Source organism: Scyliorhinus torazame, chromosome 15 (assembly GCF_047496885.1).
Source record: "Scyliorhinus torazame isolate Kashiwa2021f chromosome 15, sScyTor2.1, whole genome shotgun sequence".
Classification (NCBI taxonomy): Eukaryota; Metazoa; Chordata; class Chondrichthyes; order Carcharhiniformes; family Scyliorhinidae; genus Scyliorhinus; species Scyliorhinus torazame.
The window spans coordinates 60,804,956-60,818,132 of record NC_092721.1 but is presented as its reverse complement, the minus strand read 5'-3'; positions in this window follow the sequence as shown (position 1 = coordinate 60,818,132).

The window sequence follows — 13,177 nt, the reverse complement described above, 5'->3', positions numbered from 1 at the left end:
GGTTGCGGGGATGGGAGGGAGTTGCGGGGACGGGAGGGGTGCGCGGGGACGGGAGGGGTGCGCGGGGACGGGAGGGGTGCGCGGAGACGGGAGTGGGGCGCGGGGACGGGTGGGGGGCCGCGGGGACGGGAGATGGTCGCAGGGACATGAGGGGGACGCGGGAAGGGAGGGAGGGGCATGTGCGGGGACGGGAGGGGGGTGTGCGGGGATGAGAGGGGGCTGCGGGGATGGGAGGGGCCGCGGGGACGGGAGGGGGACCGCGGGGACGGGAGGGGGACCGCGGGGACGGGAGGGGGCCGCGGGGACAGGAGGGGGCCGCGGGGACGGGAGGGGGTTGTGGGGACGGGAGGGGTGCGCGGGGACGGGAGGGGGCCGCGGGGACGGGAGGGGCCGCGGGGACAGGAGTGGGTTGCGGGGATGGGAGGGAGTTGCGGGGACGGGAGGGGTGCGCGGGGACGGGAGGGGTGCGCGGAGACGGGAGGGGGGCGCGGGGATGGGTGGGGGGCCGCGGGGATGGGAGATGGCCGCGGGGACATGAGGGGGACGCGGGAAGGGAGGGAGGGGCATGTGCGGGGACGGGAGGGGGGTGTGCGGGGATGAGAGGGGGCCGCGGGGATGGGAGGGGCCGCGGGGACGGGAGGGGGACCGCGGGGACTGCGGGGACGGGAGGGGGCCGCGGGGACAGGAGGGGTCCGCGGGGACGGGAGGGGGTTGTGGGGACGGGAGGGGTGCGCGGGGACGGGAGGGGCCGCGGGGACAGGAGTGGGTTGCGGGGATGTGAGGGAGTTGCGGGGACGGGAGGGGTGCGCGGGGACGGTAGGGGTGCGCGGAGACGGGAGGGGGCCGCGGGGACGGGAGGGGGACCGCGGGGACGGGAGGGGGCCGCGGGGACAGGAGGGGGCCGCGGGGATGGGAGGGGGTTGTGGGGACGGGAGGGGTGCGCGGGGACGGGAGGGGGCCGCGGGGACGGGAGGGGCCGCGGGGACGGGAGGGGCCGCGGGGACAGGAGTGGGTTGCGGGGATGGGAGGGAGTTGCGAGGACGGGAGGGGTGCGCGGGGACGGGAGGGGTGCGCGGAGACGGGAGGGGGGCGCGGGGACGGGTGGGGGGCCGCGGGGACGGGAGATGGCCGCGGGGACATGAGGGGGACGCGGGAAGGGAGGGAGGGGCATGTGCGGGGACGGGAGGGGGGTGTGCGGGGATGAGAGGGGGCCGTGGGGATGGGAGGGACCGCGGGGACGGGAGGGGGACTACGGGGACGGGAGGGGGACCGCGGGGACGGGAGGGGGCCGCGGGGACAGGAGGGGGCCGCGGGGACGGGAGGGGGTTGTGGGGACGGGAGGGGTGCGCGGGGACGGTAGGGGGCCGCGGGGACGGGAGGGGCCGCGGGGACAGGAGTGGGTTGCGGGGATGGGAGGGAGTTGCGGGGACGGGAGGGGTGCACGGGGACGGTAGGGGTGCACGGAGACGGGAGGGGGCCGCGGGGACGGGAGGGGTCGCGGGGACAGGAGTGGGTTGCGGGGATGGGAGGGGTGCACGGGGATGGGAGGGGTGCGCGGGGACGGGAGGGGTGCGCGGAGACGGGAGGGGGGCGCGGGGACGGGAGGGGGGGCCCGGGGACGGGAGATGGCCGCGGGGACATGAGGGGGACGCGGGGAGGGAGGGAGGGGCATGTGCGGGGACGGGAGGGGGGGGTGCGGGGATGAGAGGGGGCCGCGGGGACGGGAGGGGGGCGCGGGGAGGGGTGTGTGCGTGGACAGGAGGGGACGCGGGGGCGCGGTGACGGAAGGAGGTTGCGGGTACGGGAGGGGGGTGCGGGGGTTGGAAGGGGGGTGCGGGGACGGGAGGGGGTGCGGGGACGGGAGAGGGGTGCGGGTCGGGACGGGGGTGCAGGGACAGGGGGGGTGCGGAGACGGGAGGGGGTCGTGGGGACGGGAGGGGGTTGCGGGGATGGGAGGGAGGTGCGGGGACACGAGGGGGTTGGGGTGCGGAGACGGGAGGGGGTCGCAGGAATGGGAGGGGGAGCGGAGATGGGAGGGGGCGTGCGGGGACGGGAGGGGGGTGCGGGGATGGGAGGGGGCGTGCGGGGATGGGAGGGGGGTACGGGGACGGGAGGGAGGTGCGGGGACGGGAGGGAGGTGCAGGGATGGGAGGGGGGTGTGGTGATGCGAGAGGGGGTGAGGGGACTGGAGGGATGCGCGGGGACGGGTGTGGGAGGTGCGGGGGGGGCGGGAGGGAGGCCCGGGGACGGGAGTGGGAGGTGCGGGGAGAGGAGGGGTTGCGGGGACGGGAGATGGGGGGGCGGGAGGGACGCTGCGGGGGCAGGAGGGGGAGGTGCGGGGAATGGGGGTGTGGGGAGGGGAGGGGTTGTGGGGACAGGAGGGAGGACGTGAGGGGGGTGCGGGGACGGGGGGGCGGGAGGAAGGCTGCGGGGAGAGGAGGGGAGGTGTGGGGATGGGAGGTGGGTGCGGGGACGGGAGTGGGAGGTGCGGGGACAGGAGGGGGCTGCGGGGACGGGAGGGGGAGAGGGAAGGGGGGTGCGCGGAGGGGAGGGGGAGGGGTGGTGCGGGGAGGGGAGGGGGGTGCAGGGAGGGGAGGCGGGGGGTAGGTGTGGGGCCGGGGGGGCGGGAGGGAGGCTGCGGGGACAGGAGGGGGCGTGCGGGAGGAGGAGTGGGGGGGGGGCTTGAGGGAGGCTGCAGGGACAGGAGGGGTGGTGCGGGGATAGGAGGGGGCACGGGGACGGTAGGGGGGGCACGGGGACCGGGAATCCAGCCAAAGAACACTTTCACTTCACCTTAACTGACATCAACACTGAGCTTCTTGGTGTTTTAACTTAATCGTATTGCATCACCTATACTCAACTGAACGACTAAATCTCACTCGAAAAATAATGCCTCCAATAATATCGAGCTTTCTAAAATTTTATTCATTTATGGAATGTGGTTGTTTAGTCCAGTATTTATTGCCCATCCCTAGTTGCCCTTCAGAAGGTTGTGGTGAGCTGCCTTGTTGAACCGCTGCAGTCCTTCACGTGTAGGTACACCGGGAGGATTTCCAGGATTTTGGCCCAGTGACAGTGAAAAAATGACAATATATTTCCAAGTCGGGATCGTGAGTGACTTGGAGAGGTGCCTAAGGAACCTTGCTGAGTTACTGCAGTGCATCTTGTAGATGGTACACACGGCTGCCACTGTTCATCGGTGGTGGAGGGTTTGAATGTTTGCAGAAGGGGGAGCAATCAAGCAAGCTGTGTTGTCCTGAATTGTGTCGAGCTTCCTGAGTGTTGTTGGAGCTGCACTATCCAGGCAAGTGGAGAGTATTCCATTACATTGCTGACTTGTGTCTTGTAGATGGTGGGCAGGCTTTGGGGGATGGCGGGTCAGGAGGTGAGTTATTTGCCGTAAGATTTATAGTCTTTGACCTGCTCTGATAGCCACATTATTAACATGGCTAGTCCAGTTCACTTTCTGATCAATACATTCACCACAACGGCCTTCCAAATATAAACGTCTGGAGAATTGCTGGGTCTGTGGCCGCGCATGCACACGCCGATGACCGGCAGCCCCCCTGGACACCTCTGGGCCACCCTCCACCAGTGCCCCAGCCCTCGCTGAAGCCCCCCGGCCAGCGACAAGGCTCCCTCCCGACTGTTGGTGGTGCTGGACACAATCCGCAGCCGCCACGCCAGGTTCCTGACCGCTGAGACCATGAATCAACAGCGCGGTCAGGAACTCGGCCCATCGGGAATGGAGCTTTGGGGAAAGGCCTTCAGATAACGTCCAGAGGCGGTCCCAACGGCGTGCGGTGTGCTCTTCGATGATGCAATTTTGGATGGGGTGGAGCATCCGAAAACAGGCGCCGCCCCCGATTTCATCATAAAAAGGGATTCTCCGTCCGATCACCGATTTTGAAATCGGCATTGGGCAATGGTGAATCCCGCCCAATGTGCCTGTATTTTACACAGTTAGTGAACTGTCCAACAGCAGTCTTTTATCGCTGCCTCTTTTCATTCAATCAATGATGTTAAAATTATGAATTTATAAAGACGCCATTTTGTACTGTTAGCAATGCTTTCAAAGCTCTCAACAGCTACAAGGGTTCCAGAATATAAACAATTGCCAATTATGATTGTTTTTATCACACAAATAAGACGTTCTGACAACTCTTAACAGCTGTTTCCGGGGTTAAACATGTTGTCTGAAAAATCAGACTCTGTAGCGCCACTGGTGTCAATGCTACGGCTGCACTTAGTCCTCAAAATGATGCTCGAACCACTTTTCGCTACTTCTACTGTGATGTGCTATGAATGTAAGGCCTTAGTGTAGGCATATGCAGCCAAGCTTGCATTGAAGCATGTAGAGTGGACAAATATGTCACTCTGTGTCTATCGCTGATTTTTAAAAATAATTTCACAGGATGTGAGCATTGCTGGCTTGACCAACATTTATTGCCCAATCACAGATGCGCCTGAGAAGATGCTGATAAGCTCTCTTCTTGCACTACTGCAGTTCAAATGCTGTAGGTACATCCATAGAGCTTTTAGGAAGGCGTCTGACTTGATATTTTGGAGTTCATAGGTCCATGGGTTCAGTTGTACAAGGGAACACTCCCAATAGCACTATTTAATTACATCACCATGGCACTTTCATACAAGGTGCTTTTGACTATCTTGCTGTTGTTCGTCGATGTTTGGTGTTCAGCATTTCTGGAGGAGTTCTGAAAAGAGTGCTCTGAGGGAGCAAGTTCTGGATTTTGGCCCAGTGACAGTGAAAGAACTGCAAAATAGTTCCAAGTCAGGATGGTATGTGGCTTGAAGGGGGAACTGGCAGGCAGTGGTGTTTCCATGCATCTGTGTCTATAGACAGAATTTTACACTCCCCCATCAGCGGGTCTTTAGGTGGGGAAAGAGTGTGAAATTGAAGGGATGGGATTCCATCTGGGTTTCTGCCCGCCCTGACTGCACAGTAATTTTATGCTTGGGATGGCAAAGTTTCAGATGGGAAACCCACCTTTTTGTCGTAATTGAGGCCTAGTGGCCAATGATTGACAAATTCAGCGCCCAGTCCTGCTAGCCTTGACATTTAGACTGGCAGGAGGATTGAATGTTCATGAGGAAGAGAGTTACATCTTGGGTGGGAGGGGGAGGGAGGTACCTCCCTCAAAAGCCCCCTTCAGAAGTCGGGCACTCCCTCGTTAAGGTCCAGTGACCTTACCTTCCCTCCCCGGCCTCTCACCCGAGAGGTGTCCCTGATTGTCCACTTCGCACCCCCTCAGGACTTCCCTACCCCCCTGACCTGCAACCCCTTCATTAACTTGGGCCTCCTGTGTCCGAACTTGGCATGGACTCCTCTTTCACAGCCTGTCCACTGCAGCGCTGTCACCACAGGGCTGGAGAGATCCTGCCTGATCAGTTTGGCCAGTAGTTCTCTGAGATGGGACCTTCTCCAGAGTGAGGGGCAGAGGTCCTGCGCCTGCCACTGCCCATTTGAGCATTAAACATGGGCAAGGCATTTGGAGTCCGCAGGAATGTGTTCCCCACCAACTATCTGGATGACCGGAAGCGAGATCCTGCCACCAAAACATTCAGGCCAATATCAGGGTTTGTACAGTGCTGTTGAAGGAGCCTTGGTGAGTTTCTGGAGTGCATCTTGTCGATGGTACACACTGCTGCCATGTGTGTCTGTGCAGAGTGAATGAATGGTAAAGATGGCGGATGGGGGGCCAATGAACTGCTCAATTTTTCCAAGGAGTGGACTTTGAAGGCTTGTCATGTATTTTCTTTTATTCCCTTTTCTTCTCATGTACTTAATGATCTGTTGAGCTGCTCGCAGAAAAATACTTTTCACTGTACCTCGGTACACGTGACAATAAACAAATCCAATCCAATCCAAGGAGAAAGATTGTGATCATTCCTGCCGGCTTAGTTGCAGCCTCAATAGAAGGAAGGAGGAGAAGGGTTCTCAGTAAAAGAAACATCTAGGGCATTTATGGAGAGCTTTGATTTTAACCTCAGCGTGGAGCAGCTCCTGAAGCAGCTATAATTTAGAGTTTACCACTGAACTGTGCCACCTGTCCAATCTTGTAGCTGCAGAGCAGGGCACGGACAGTGCTGCCAGAGACTGTGAAGATCACCATCGCCCTCAACAGTATCCTTCCAACTATGGGCAGCACGGCAGTGCAGTGGTTAGCACTGTTGCTTCACAGCTCCAGGGTCCCAGGTTCGATTCCCAGCTTGGGCCACTGTCTGCGTGGAGTCTGCACGTTGTCCCTGTGTCTGCGTGGATTTCCTCCGGGTGCTCTGGTTTCCACCCACAGTCCAAAGATGCACAGGTTAGGAAGCTTGGCAATGCTAAATTGCCTTTAGTATTGATGCACGATCAATTACACAAAGACGAGAGTTGGATGCAACTGAGGCTTTATTACACTAAGATGTGTGGCCTCCTACAGCAGCTGCCGAAATGGCTGCTTACGAGGAGCACACATATTTATACTCCGCCTACTGGGCGGAGCCATCAGGCAGGGAACTGCCCCCGTACTTGTAGTACAGGGCCTTACCGTAAAGCATATACAATATATACATCAGTGGCGACTACCACAAGTATCCAAAAAGGTTAGGTGGGGCTACTGGGTTATGGGGATAGGATGGAGGTGTGGGCTTAAATAGAGTTCTCTTTCCAAGGGCTGGTGCAGACTTGATGGGCCAAATGCCTCCTTCTGCACTGGAAATTCTATGATCTAACATAGAACATAGAACAGTGCAGCACAGAACAGGCCCTTCGGTCCTCGATGTTGTGCCGAGCCTTGTCCGAAACCACGATCAAGCTATCCCACTCCGTGTCATTCTGGTGTGCTCCATGTGCCTATCCAATAGCCGCTTGAAATTTCCTAAAGTGTTCGACTCCACTATCACAGCAGGCAGTCCATTCCACACCGTTACCACTCTCTGAGTAAAGAACCTACCTGGGACATCCCTCCTATATCTCCCACCCTGAACCTTATAGTTATGCCCACTTGTAACAGCTACATCCACCCGAGGAAATAGTCTGTGAACGTCCACTCTATCTATCCCCCTCATCATCTTATAAACCTCTATTAAGTCGCCTCTCATCCTCCTCCGCTCCAAAGAGAAAAGTCCTAGCTCCCTCGATAGATAGATAGATAGATAGAATTTACAGTGCAGAAGGAGGCCATTCGGCCCATCGAGTCTGCACCGGCTCTTGGAAAGAGCACCCCACCCAAGGTCAACACCTCCACCCTATCCCCATAACCCAGCAACCCCACCCAACACTAAGGGCAATTTTGGACACTAAGGGCAATTTATCATGGCCAATCCACCTAACCCGCACATCTTTGGACTGTGGGAGGAAACCGGAGCACCCGGAGGAAACCCACGCACACACGGGGAGGAGAATAGGTCTTCCTCAGAAGACCTATTCTCCAAACCAAGCAGCATCCTGGTAAATCTCCTTTGCGCCCTTTCCAATGCTTCCACATCCTTCCTATAGTGAGGTGACCAGAAATGCACACAATACTCCAAATATGGTCTCACCGGGTCACATACAGTTGCAGCATAACCCCGCGGCTCTTAAACTCAAGCCCCCTGTTAATAAACGCTAACACACTCTAGGTCTTCTTCACGGCTCTATCCACTTGAGTGGCAATCTTCAGTGATTTGTAGAATGAACCCCAAGGTCTCTCTGTTCCTCCACATTCCTCAGAACCCTGCTGTTGACCCTGTAATCCGCATTCAAATTTTTCCTCCCAAAATGAATCACCTCACACTTATCAGGGTTAAACTCCATCTGCCATTTTTCGGCCCAGCTCTGCATCCTGTCAATGTCTCTTTGCAGCCTACAACAGCCCTCCACCTCATCCACCAATCTTGGTGTCATCGGCATATTTACTGACCCCCCCTTCAGCCCCCTCCTCCAAGTCATTGATAAAAATGACAAATCTATGATTCTAAGTTAGTGACATTACCAACACCTGTGCCTTATCTGTGCGTCATTGCATCAAAGTGGTCACAGAGGCCCTGGGCAGGATTCTCCACTCCCCAACGCCGATTTCATGAATGGCAACCGGGAGGAGAATCCCTTTTGACGCCAAAATCGGGGGTGGGGGGGCGTCATCGCAGTGCGCGCCGCACGTCATCGGGACGGCCACAGTGCGTCACCTGAAGGCCCTCCCCAGATGCTCCACCCCTGATGGGCAGAGCTTGCGACTCCCGATGGGCAGAGTTTGCGACCCACACGGCTGAGACGTCTGGTCTCAGCCGTGCGGGAACCCGGCGTGGCGGCTGCAGACGGTGTCCAGCGCCACCATAGTTGGGCAGGAGCCGTTCTGCTTGCCAGGGGAACTTCCGCGAGGGCTGGGGACTGGTGAGGTGTGGCCAGGGGGGGGAATATCTGGGAGGTCTTGTCAGCGCACGGCTGGCACCATGTTTTATGGCACGGCTGCTGCAGGTCATCGCCTTGCGTATGCGAGGCCAGGGACCCGGCCATTTTCCGGCTGTTTATTTTGTGGAGGCTGGGAGTTTTACGCAGCATGGCTGCTAGCCCCTCACCGGTCACAGGATTGCTGAAGTGGCGCCACCGATTTTCTTCCACTTAAAACGCCACAGATCCTCCGCACTTAGCCTCAGAAACAGAGAATCTGACCCCCTGTATGTAAGCAGGAGAGGTGCCGTAAGCACCTAACCAGAGAGAAGCAGAAGGTGCACGCAGATTACTTTGCCAAAGTAGTGGGATCCCACTGGTACAGAAAACTTTGAGCTGCACACAGGCAGCTCTGCAGGGCCAGATTTTCACCATCAAGGCAAAGAGTTTAAGTAGGGAAATTTCTTGTATTGGCACACTCAACCCCGTCACCCCACCCGTTCACTCCCAATGCCTCATCCATGCCAACCTGTGCTGGCGTATGTCTCCCACCAATCCCAGTGACCGCTCATACACCCATGCTAACTCATTGCACTTCCATACCCGTTTACACAATATACACTCTGCACATAAAAATTGAACTCTATAATAGCAATAGCATGTGTGTCAATGCTTTTAAAAAGCCATTTACAACTTTCTTTAAGAGAAACCGCTGGTGCAACAACCCTGTAAAAATTTCAATCAACCTGACTTAGAAAATATCAATGACAGTTCCTTCACTGTCACTCGGTCAAAATCCTGGAACTCCCTTCCAAAAGCATTGTGGGTGTACCTGCACCACATAGGCTGCAGCGGTTCAAGAAGGCAGCTTACCATTGCCTTCACAAAGGCAATTAAATGTTGGCCGAGCCATTAACCCCATGAAGGAATGAAAAAACAGAAACTATAACAGAATCAGTCAAGCAATGTTTTTATTTTCTGTGAACCTGTTTCAACAAAGAAAGTATTTATGGAAGTCTGGGCTCTCAGCCATACATGCAGAATGCATAATCTTTCAAAGGGTTTCCTTGTACAGACTCTCGTTCATGGCTTCTCTGAGGGGCCATAAATCACTACTCCTTGAGAAGCTGGCCTGAGTCTATGAAATTGTGGGGGGGGGGGGGGGGGGGGCGCGAAAATGCCACAATGGTGCTGGCCATGTTGAGAATGCAGGGTGCAGGCTCACTGACCACACCCTTCTCTCTCACCAACCAAAATTGGGAATGCCAGTTATAGGGGCAGAAATCCTGGAGTTGGGTCCTGTCTGCCATTTTTAAAGGGCTGTGGAATCTCCACAGCTCTGAAAACATCAGGCTCCATGCCTCAATGTGGGGGTATAATGGTATTGCAAAGGATAGTGGGTTTGGAGCTGTGCACAGAACACCATGGGCGAAATTCTCCCCCCACGGCGCGATGTCCGCCGACTGGCGCCAAAAACGGCGCCAATCAGACGGGCATCGCGCCGGCCCAAAGGTGCTGAATGCTCCGCATCTTTGGCGGCCTAGATCCAACATTGAGGGGCTAGGCCGACGCCGGAGGGATTTCCGCCCCGCCAGCTGGCGGAAATGGCGTTTGTTGCCCCGCCAGCTGGCGCGGAAATGCGGCGGATGCGCGGGAGCGTCAGCGGCCGCTGACAGTTTCCCAGCGCATGCGCGGGAGCGTCAGCGGCCGCTGAAAGTTTCTCGCGCATGCGCAGTGGGGAGAGTCTCTTCCGCCTCCACCATGGTGGAGGCCGTAGCGGAGGCGGAACGGAAAGAGTGCCCCCATGGCACAGGCCCGCCCGCGGATCGGTGGGCCCCGATCGCGGGCCAGGCCACCGTGGGGGCACCCCCTGGGGTCAGATCGCACCGCACCCCCCCCCAGGACCCCGGAGCCCGCCCACGCCGCCTGGTCCCGCCGGTAAATACCAGGTTTGATTTACGCCGGCGGGACAGGCAATTTCTGGGCGGGACTTCGGCCCATCTGGGCCGGAGAATTGAACGGGGGGTCCCGCCAACCGGCGCAGCCCGATTCCCGCCCCCGCCCAATCTCCGGTACCGGAGACTTCGGCGGGGGCGAGAGCGGGATTCACGGCGGCCAACGGCCATTCTCCGACCCGGCGGGGGGTCGGAGAATGAAGCCCCATTATCCTGACAGCAGCTGTGATGCTTTTATCCTCACCAATAAGCCATTCCTATCATGTTTATATGTTTGTCGTTCTACTTGGAAAAATCAGAACTATTTTGCTATTTTCTATATTTTGTATTATAACATCAATTTAACTAATGTTATTGTGATTGCTCGGTAGATTACATTCTGCTGTGGAATAAAACAACTTCCACTTAGGGTGTGGATCCGGGCATGCAGGTTAACTAGTGGGAGAGGCCAAAATCGAGGTACTGCCAGGTGTGAATCGCTTTGCGTTCTAATCAGCCTGCTCCTGGTGGCGGGGAGCATATATTTTAGTAAAAGAAGGTAGGATCGGCCCAAGGTAGACTGGAAAGTTTTGCTTGTGGAGAAATCTACAGAAGAGCAGTGGGGCTGGGAGGGGGGGAGGGGTGGGGGGTGGGGGGGGGAGCATGCAAAAAGGAAAGGAGGAGGGTGTAGGCCCAATATGTTCCTTCTAGTGTAATGGGAAGAAGTAACAGGTCCAGAGAACCATGGATGACCAGAGACATTCAGTATATGGTGAGAAAGAAAAGAAAGACTATTAGCAAGTCTTTGGAAAAAAAATTAGAGTACTCAATTCATTTTTTACAATTAAGGGGCAATTTAATGTGGCCATTCCACGTACCTGCACATCTTTGGGTTATGGGGCGAAACAATTGCGCCACCTTGCTGCCTTTTAGCAAGTACAAGTGGAGCACATTAACAGAGGTATTAGTGGAGTACAGAAAGTGCAGGATGAAGCTTAAGAAAGCAATTAGGAGAGCAAAGAGGGATATGAGAAAGCACTGGTAAAAGTAGGAAAATCCCAAGATATTCTATAAGGAAATTAATGGAAAGAAGATAACCAGGGAAAGAGAAGGGTCCATGAGGGACCAAGGGGGAAATCTGTGAGTGGAGCCAGAGAACATTGGTAGAGTGTTGAATGAATACATCACATCTGTCTTCACCCAAGAGAATGATGAGGTAGATATGGAACTCAGGGAGGGAGACTGTGAGGTTTTGAACAAATTGTCATCGGGAGTGACAAGGTATTGGAGGTGTTGGCAGGCTTAAAAGTGGACAAATCTCCAAGTCTGGATGAATAGTGACCTAGGCTGCTGTAGGAGATGAGGGAGGTGATTGCAGGGGCTCTGACCCAGATTTTCAATTACTATCTGGCCATGATAAAGGTACCAGAGGATTGGAGAACTGTAAATATGGTCCCACTATTGAAGAAAGGTTGTTGTGATAAGCCAGGGAACTACAGACCAGTGAATCTATGTCAGTGGTAGGTAAACTATTGGAGAAAATTCTGAAGGAGAGAATCTATCTCCACTTGGAGAGGCAAGGTTTGACCAGGAATAGTCTGCATGGCTTTGTCAGAGGGAGGTCAACAAATGTGATTGAATATTTTGAGTATGTGACCATGTGTGCAGATGAAGGTAGTGCAGTTGATGTACTCCACATGAAATTCAGGAAAGCCTTTGACAAGGTCCCACTGGGGAGACTTATGAAGAAGGCAAATTCACATGGAATACAGGGTAACCTGATAAGGTAGTTTTAAAGTTGGCTTAGCTGTAGGAGACAGAGGGTGATGACAGACGGCTGCTTTAGTGACTGGAAGCCAATGTCCAGGATCTGTGCTGGGCCCCTTATTGTTTGTCACTTATATAAATCTTACAACACCAGGTTAAAGTCCAACAGGTTTGTTTGGAATCACTAGCTTTCAGAACGTAGCTCCTTCATCACCCTGTATTTAAGGAAGAATGTTCTGGCCTTGGAAAGGGTCCAGAGGAGGTTCGCAAGAATGATTTGTGAAATTAAGAACTTGTCATATAAGGAGCGGTTGAGAACTCTGTGCCTGTACTCATTAGAGTTGAAAACGATGACAGGGATCTTATTGAAACTTACAAGATACTGCGAGGACTGGATAGAGTGGACGTGGAGAGGATGTTTTGTAGCCATCTAGTGATGGCCACTTCCAGAATACAAAATGGACGCAAAGAATGTAGGGAAATATGGACAATGCTGGACAACAACCAGGCACAGTGCCTGAACGTTTATTTGGGAAGCAGTTACCAGACGGAATCGAAACTCTGGGTTGATTAGCATATTGATGGCCCATCTCCGAGGAACAAAGGACTAACACTCAGGTAGTTGATACTGTTACAGACATCCCGGCGCCAGAAAGACACAAACAAAGCAAGGCCAACGGCCACCTATGACATGCCCAGCCATCAGGGCACCCACCACTTTTATTGGTCAAGATCGATAACAATGATCGAGAAGCTGCCCAATTAATTGGGATCAAGTTAAAGGCCAACCTAAAAGCGCGCGAAGCCCCTCCAAGTATAAGACGGAACCCCCACAAGAGGTTTGCTCGCTTGGATTTGGCTCTCAGGTAGAGAGACCCATCCACCAGCATCACCAGAAGCAAGTAAGTTCAAGGTCAACGCTCGCTACCAGACGGATGACCTTAGCTGTTCTCCTGTATCTCTTCGAATCCAACAGCCTCAGATCAGAACAACGGCCATTGTTGCTCTGACTAAGTGGGCACCCGAAGTTAAGTATAGGCGTTAGCGTTAGAGATAGTTTAGTTTGTAGTACTGTTGTGCATGAGTAGATCTTACTGTGTGT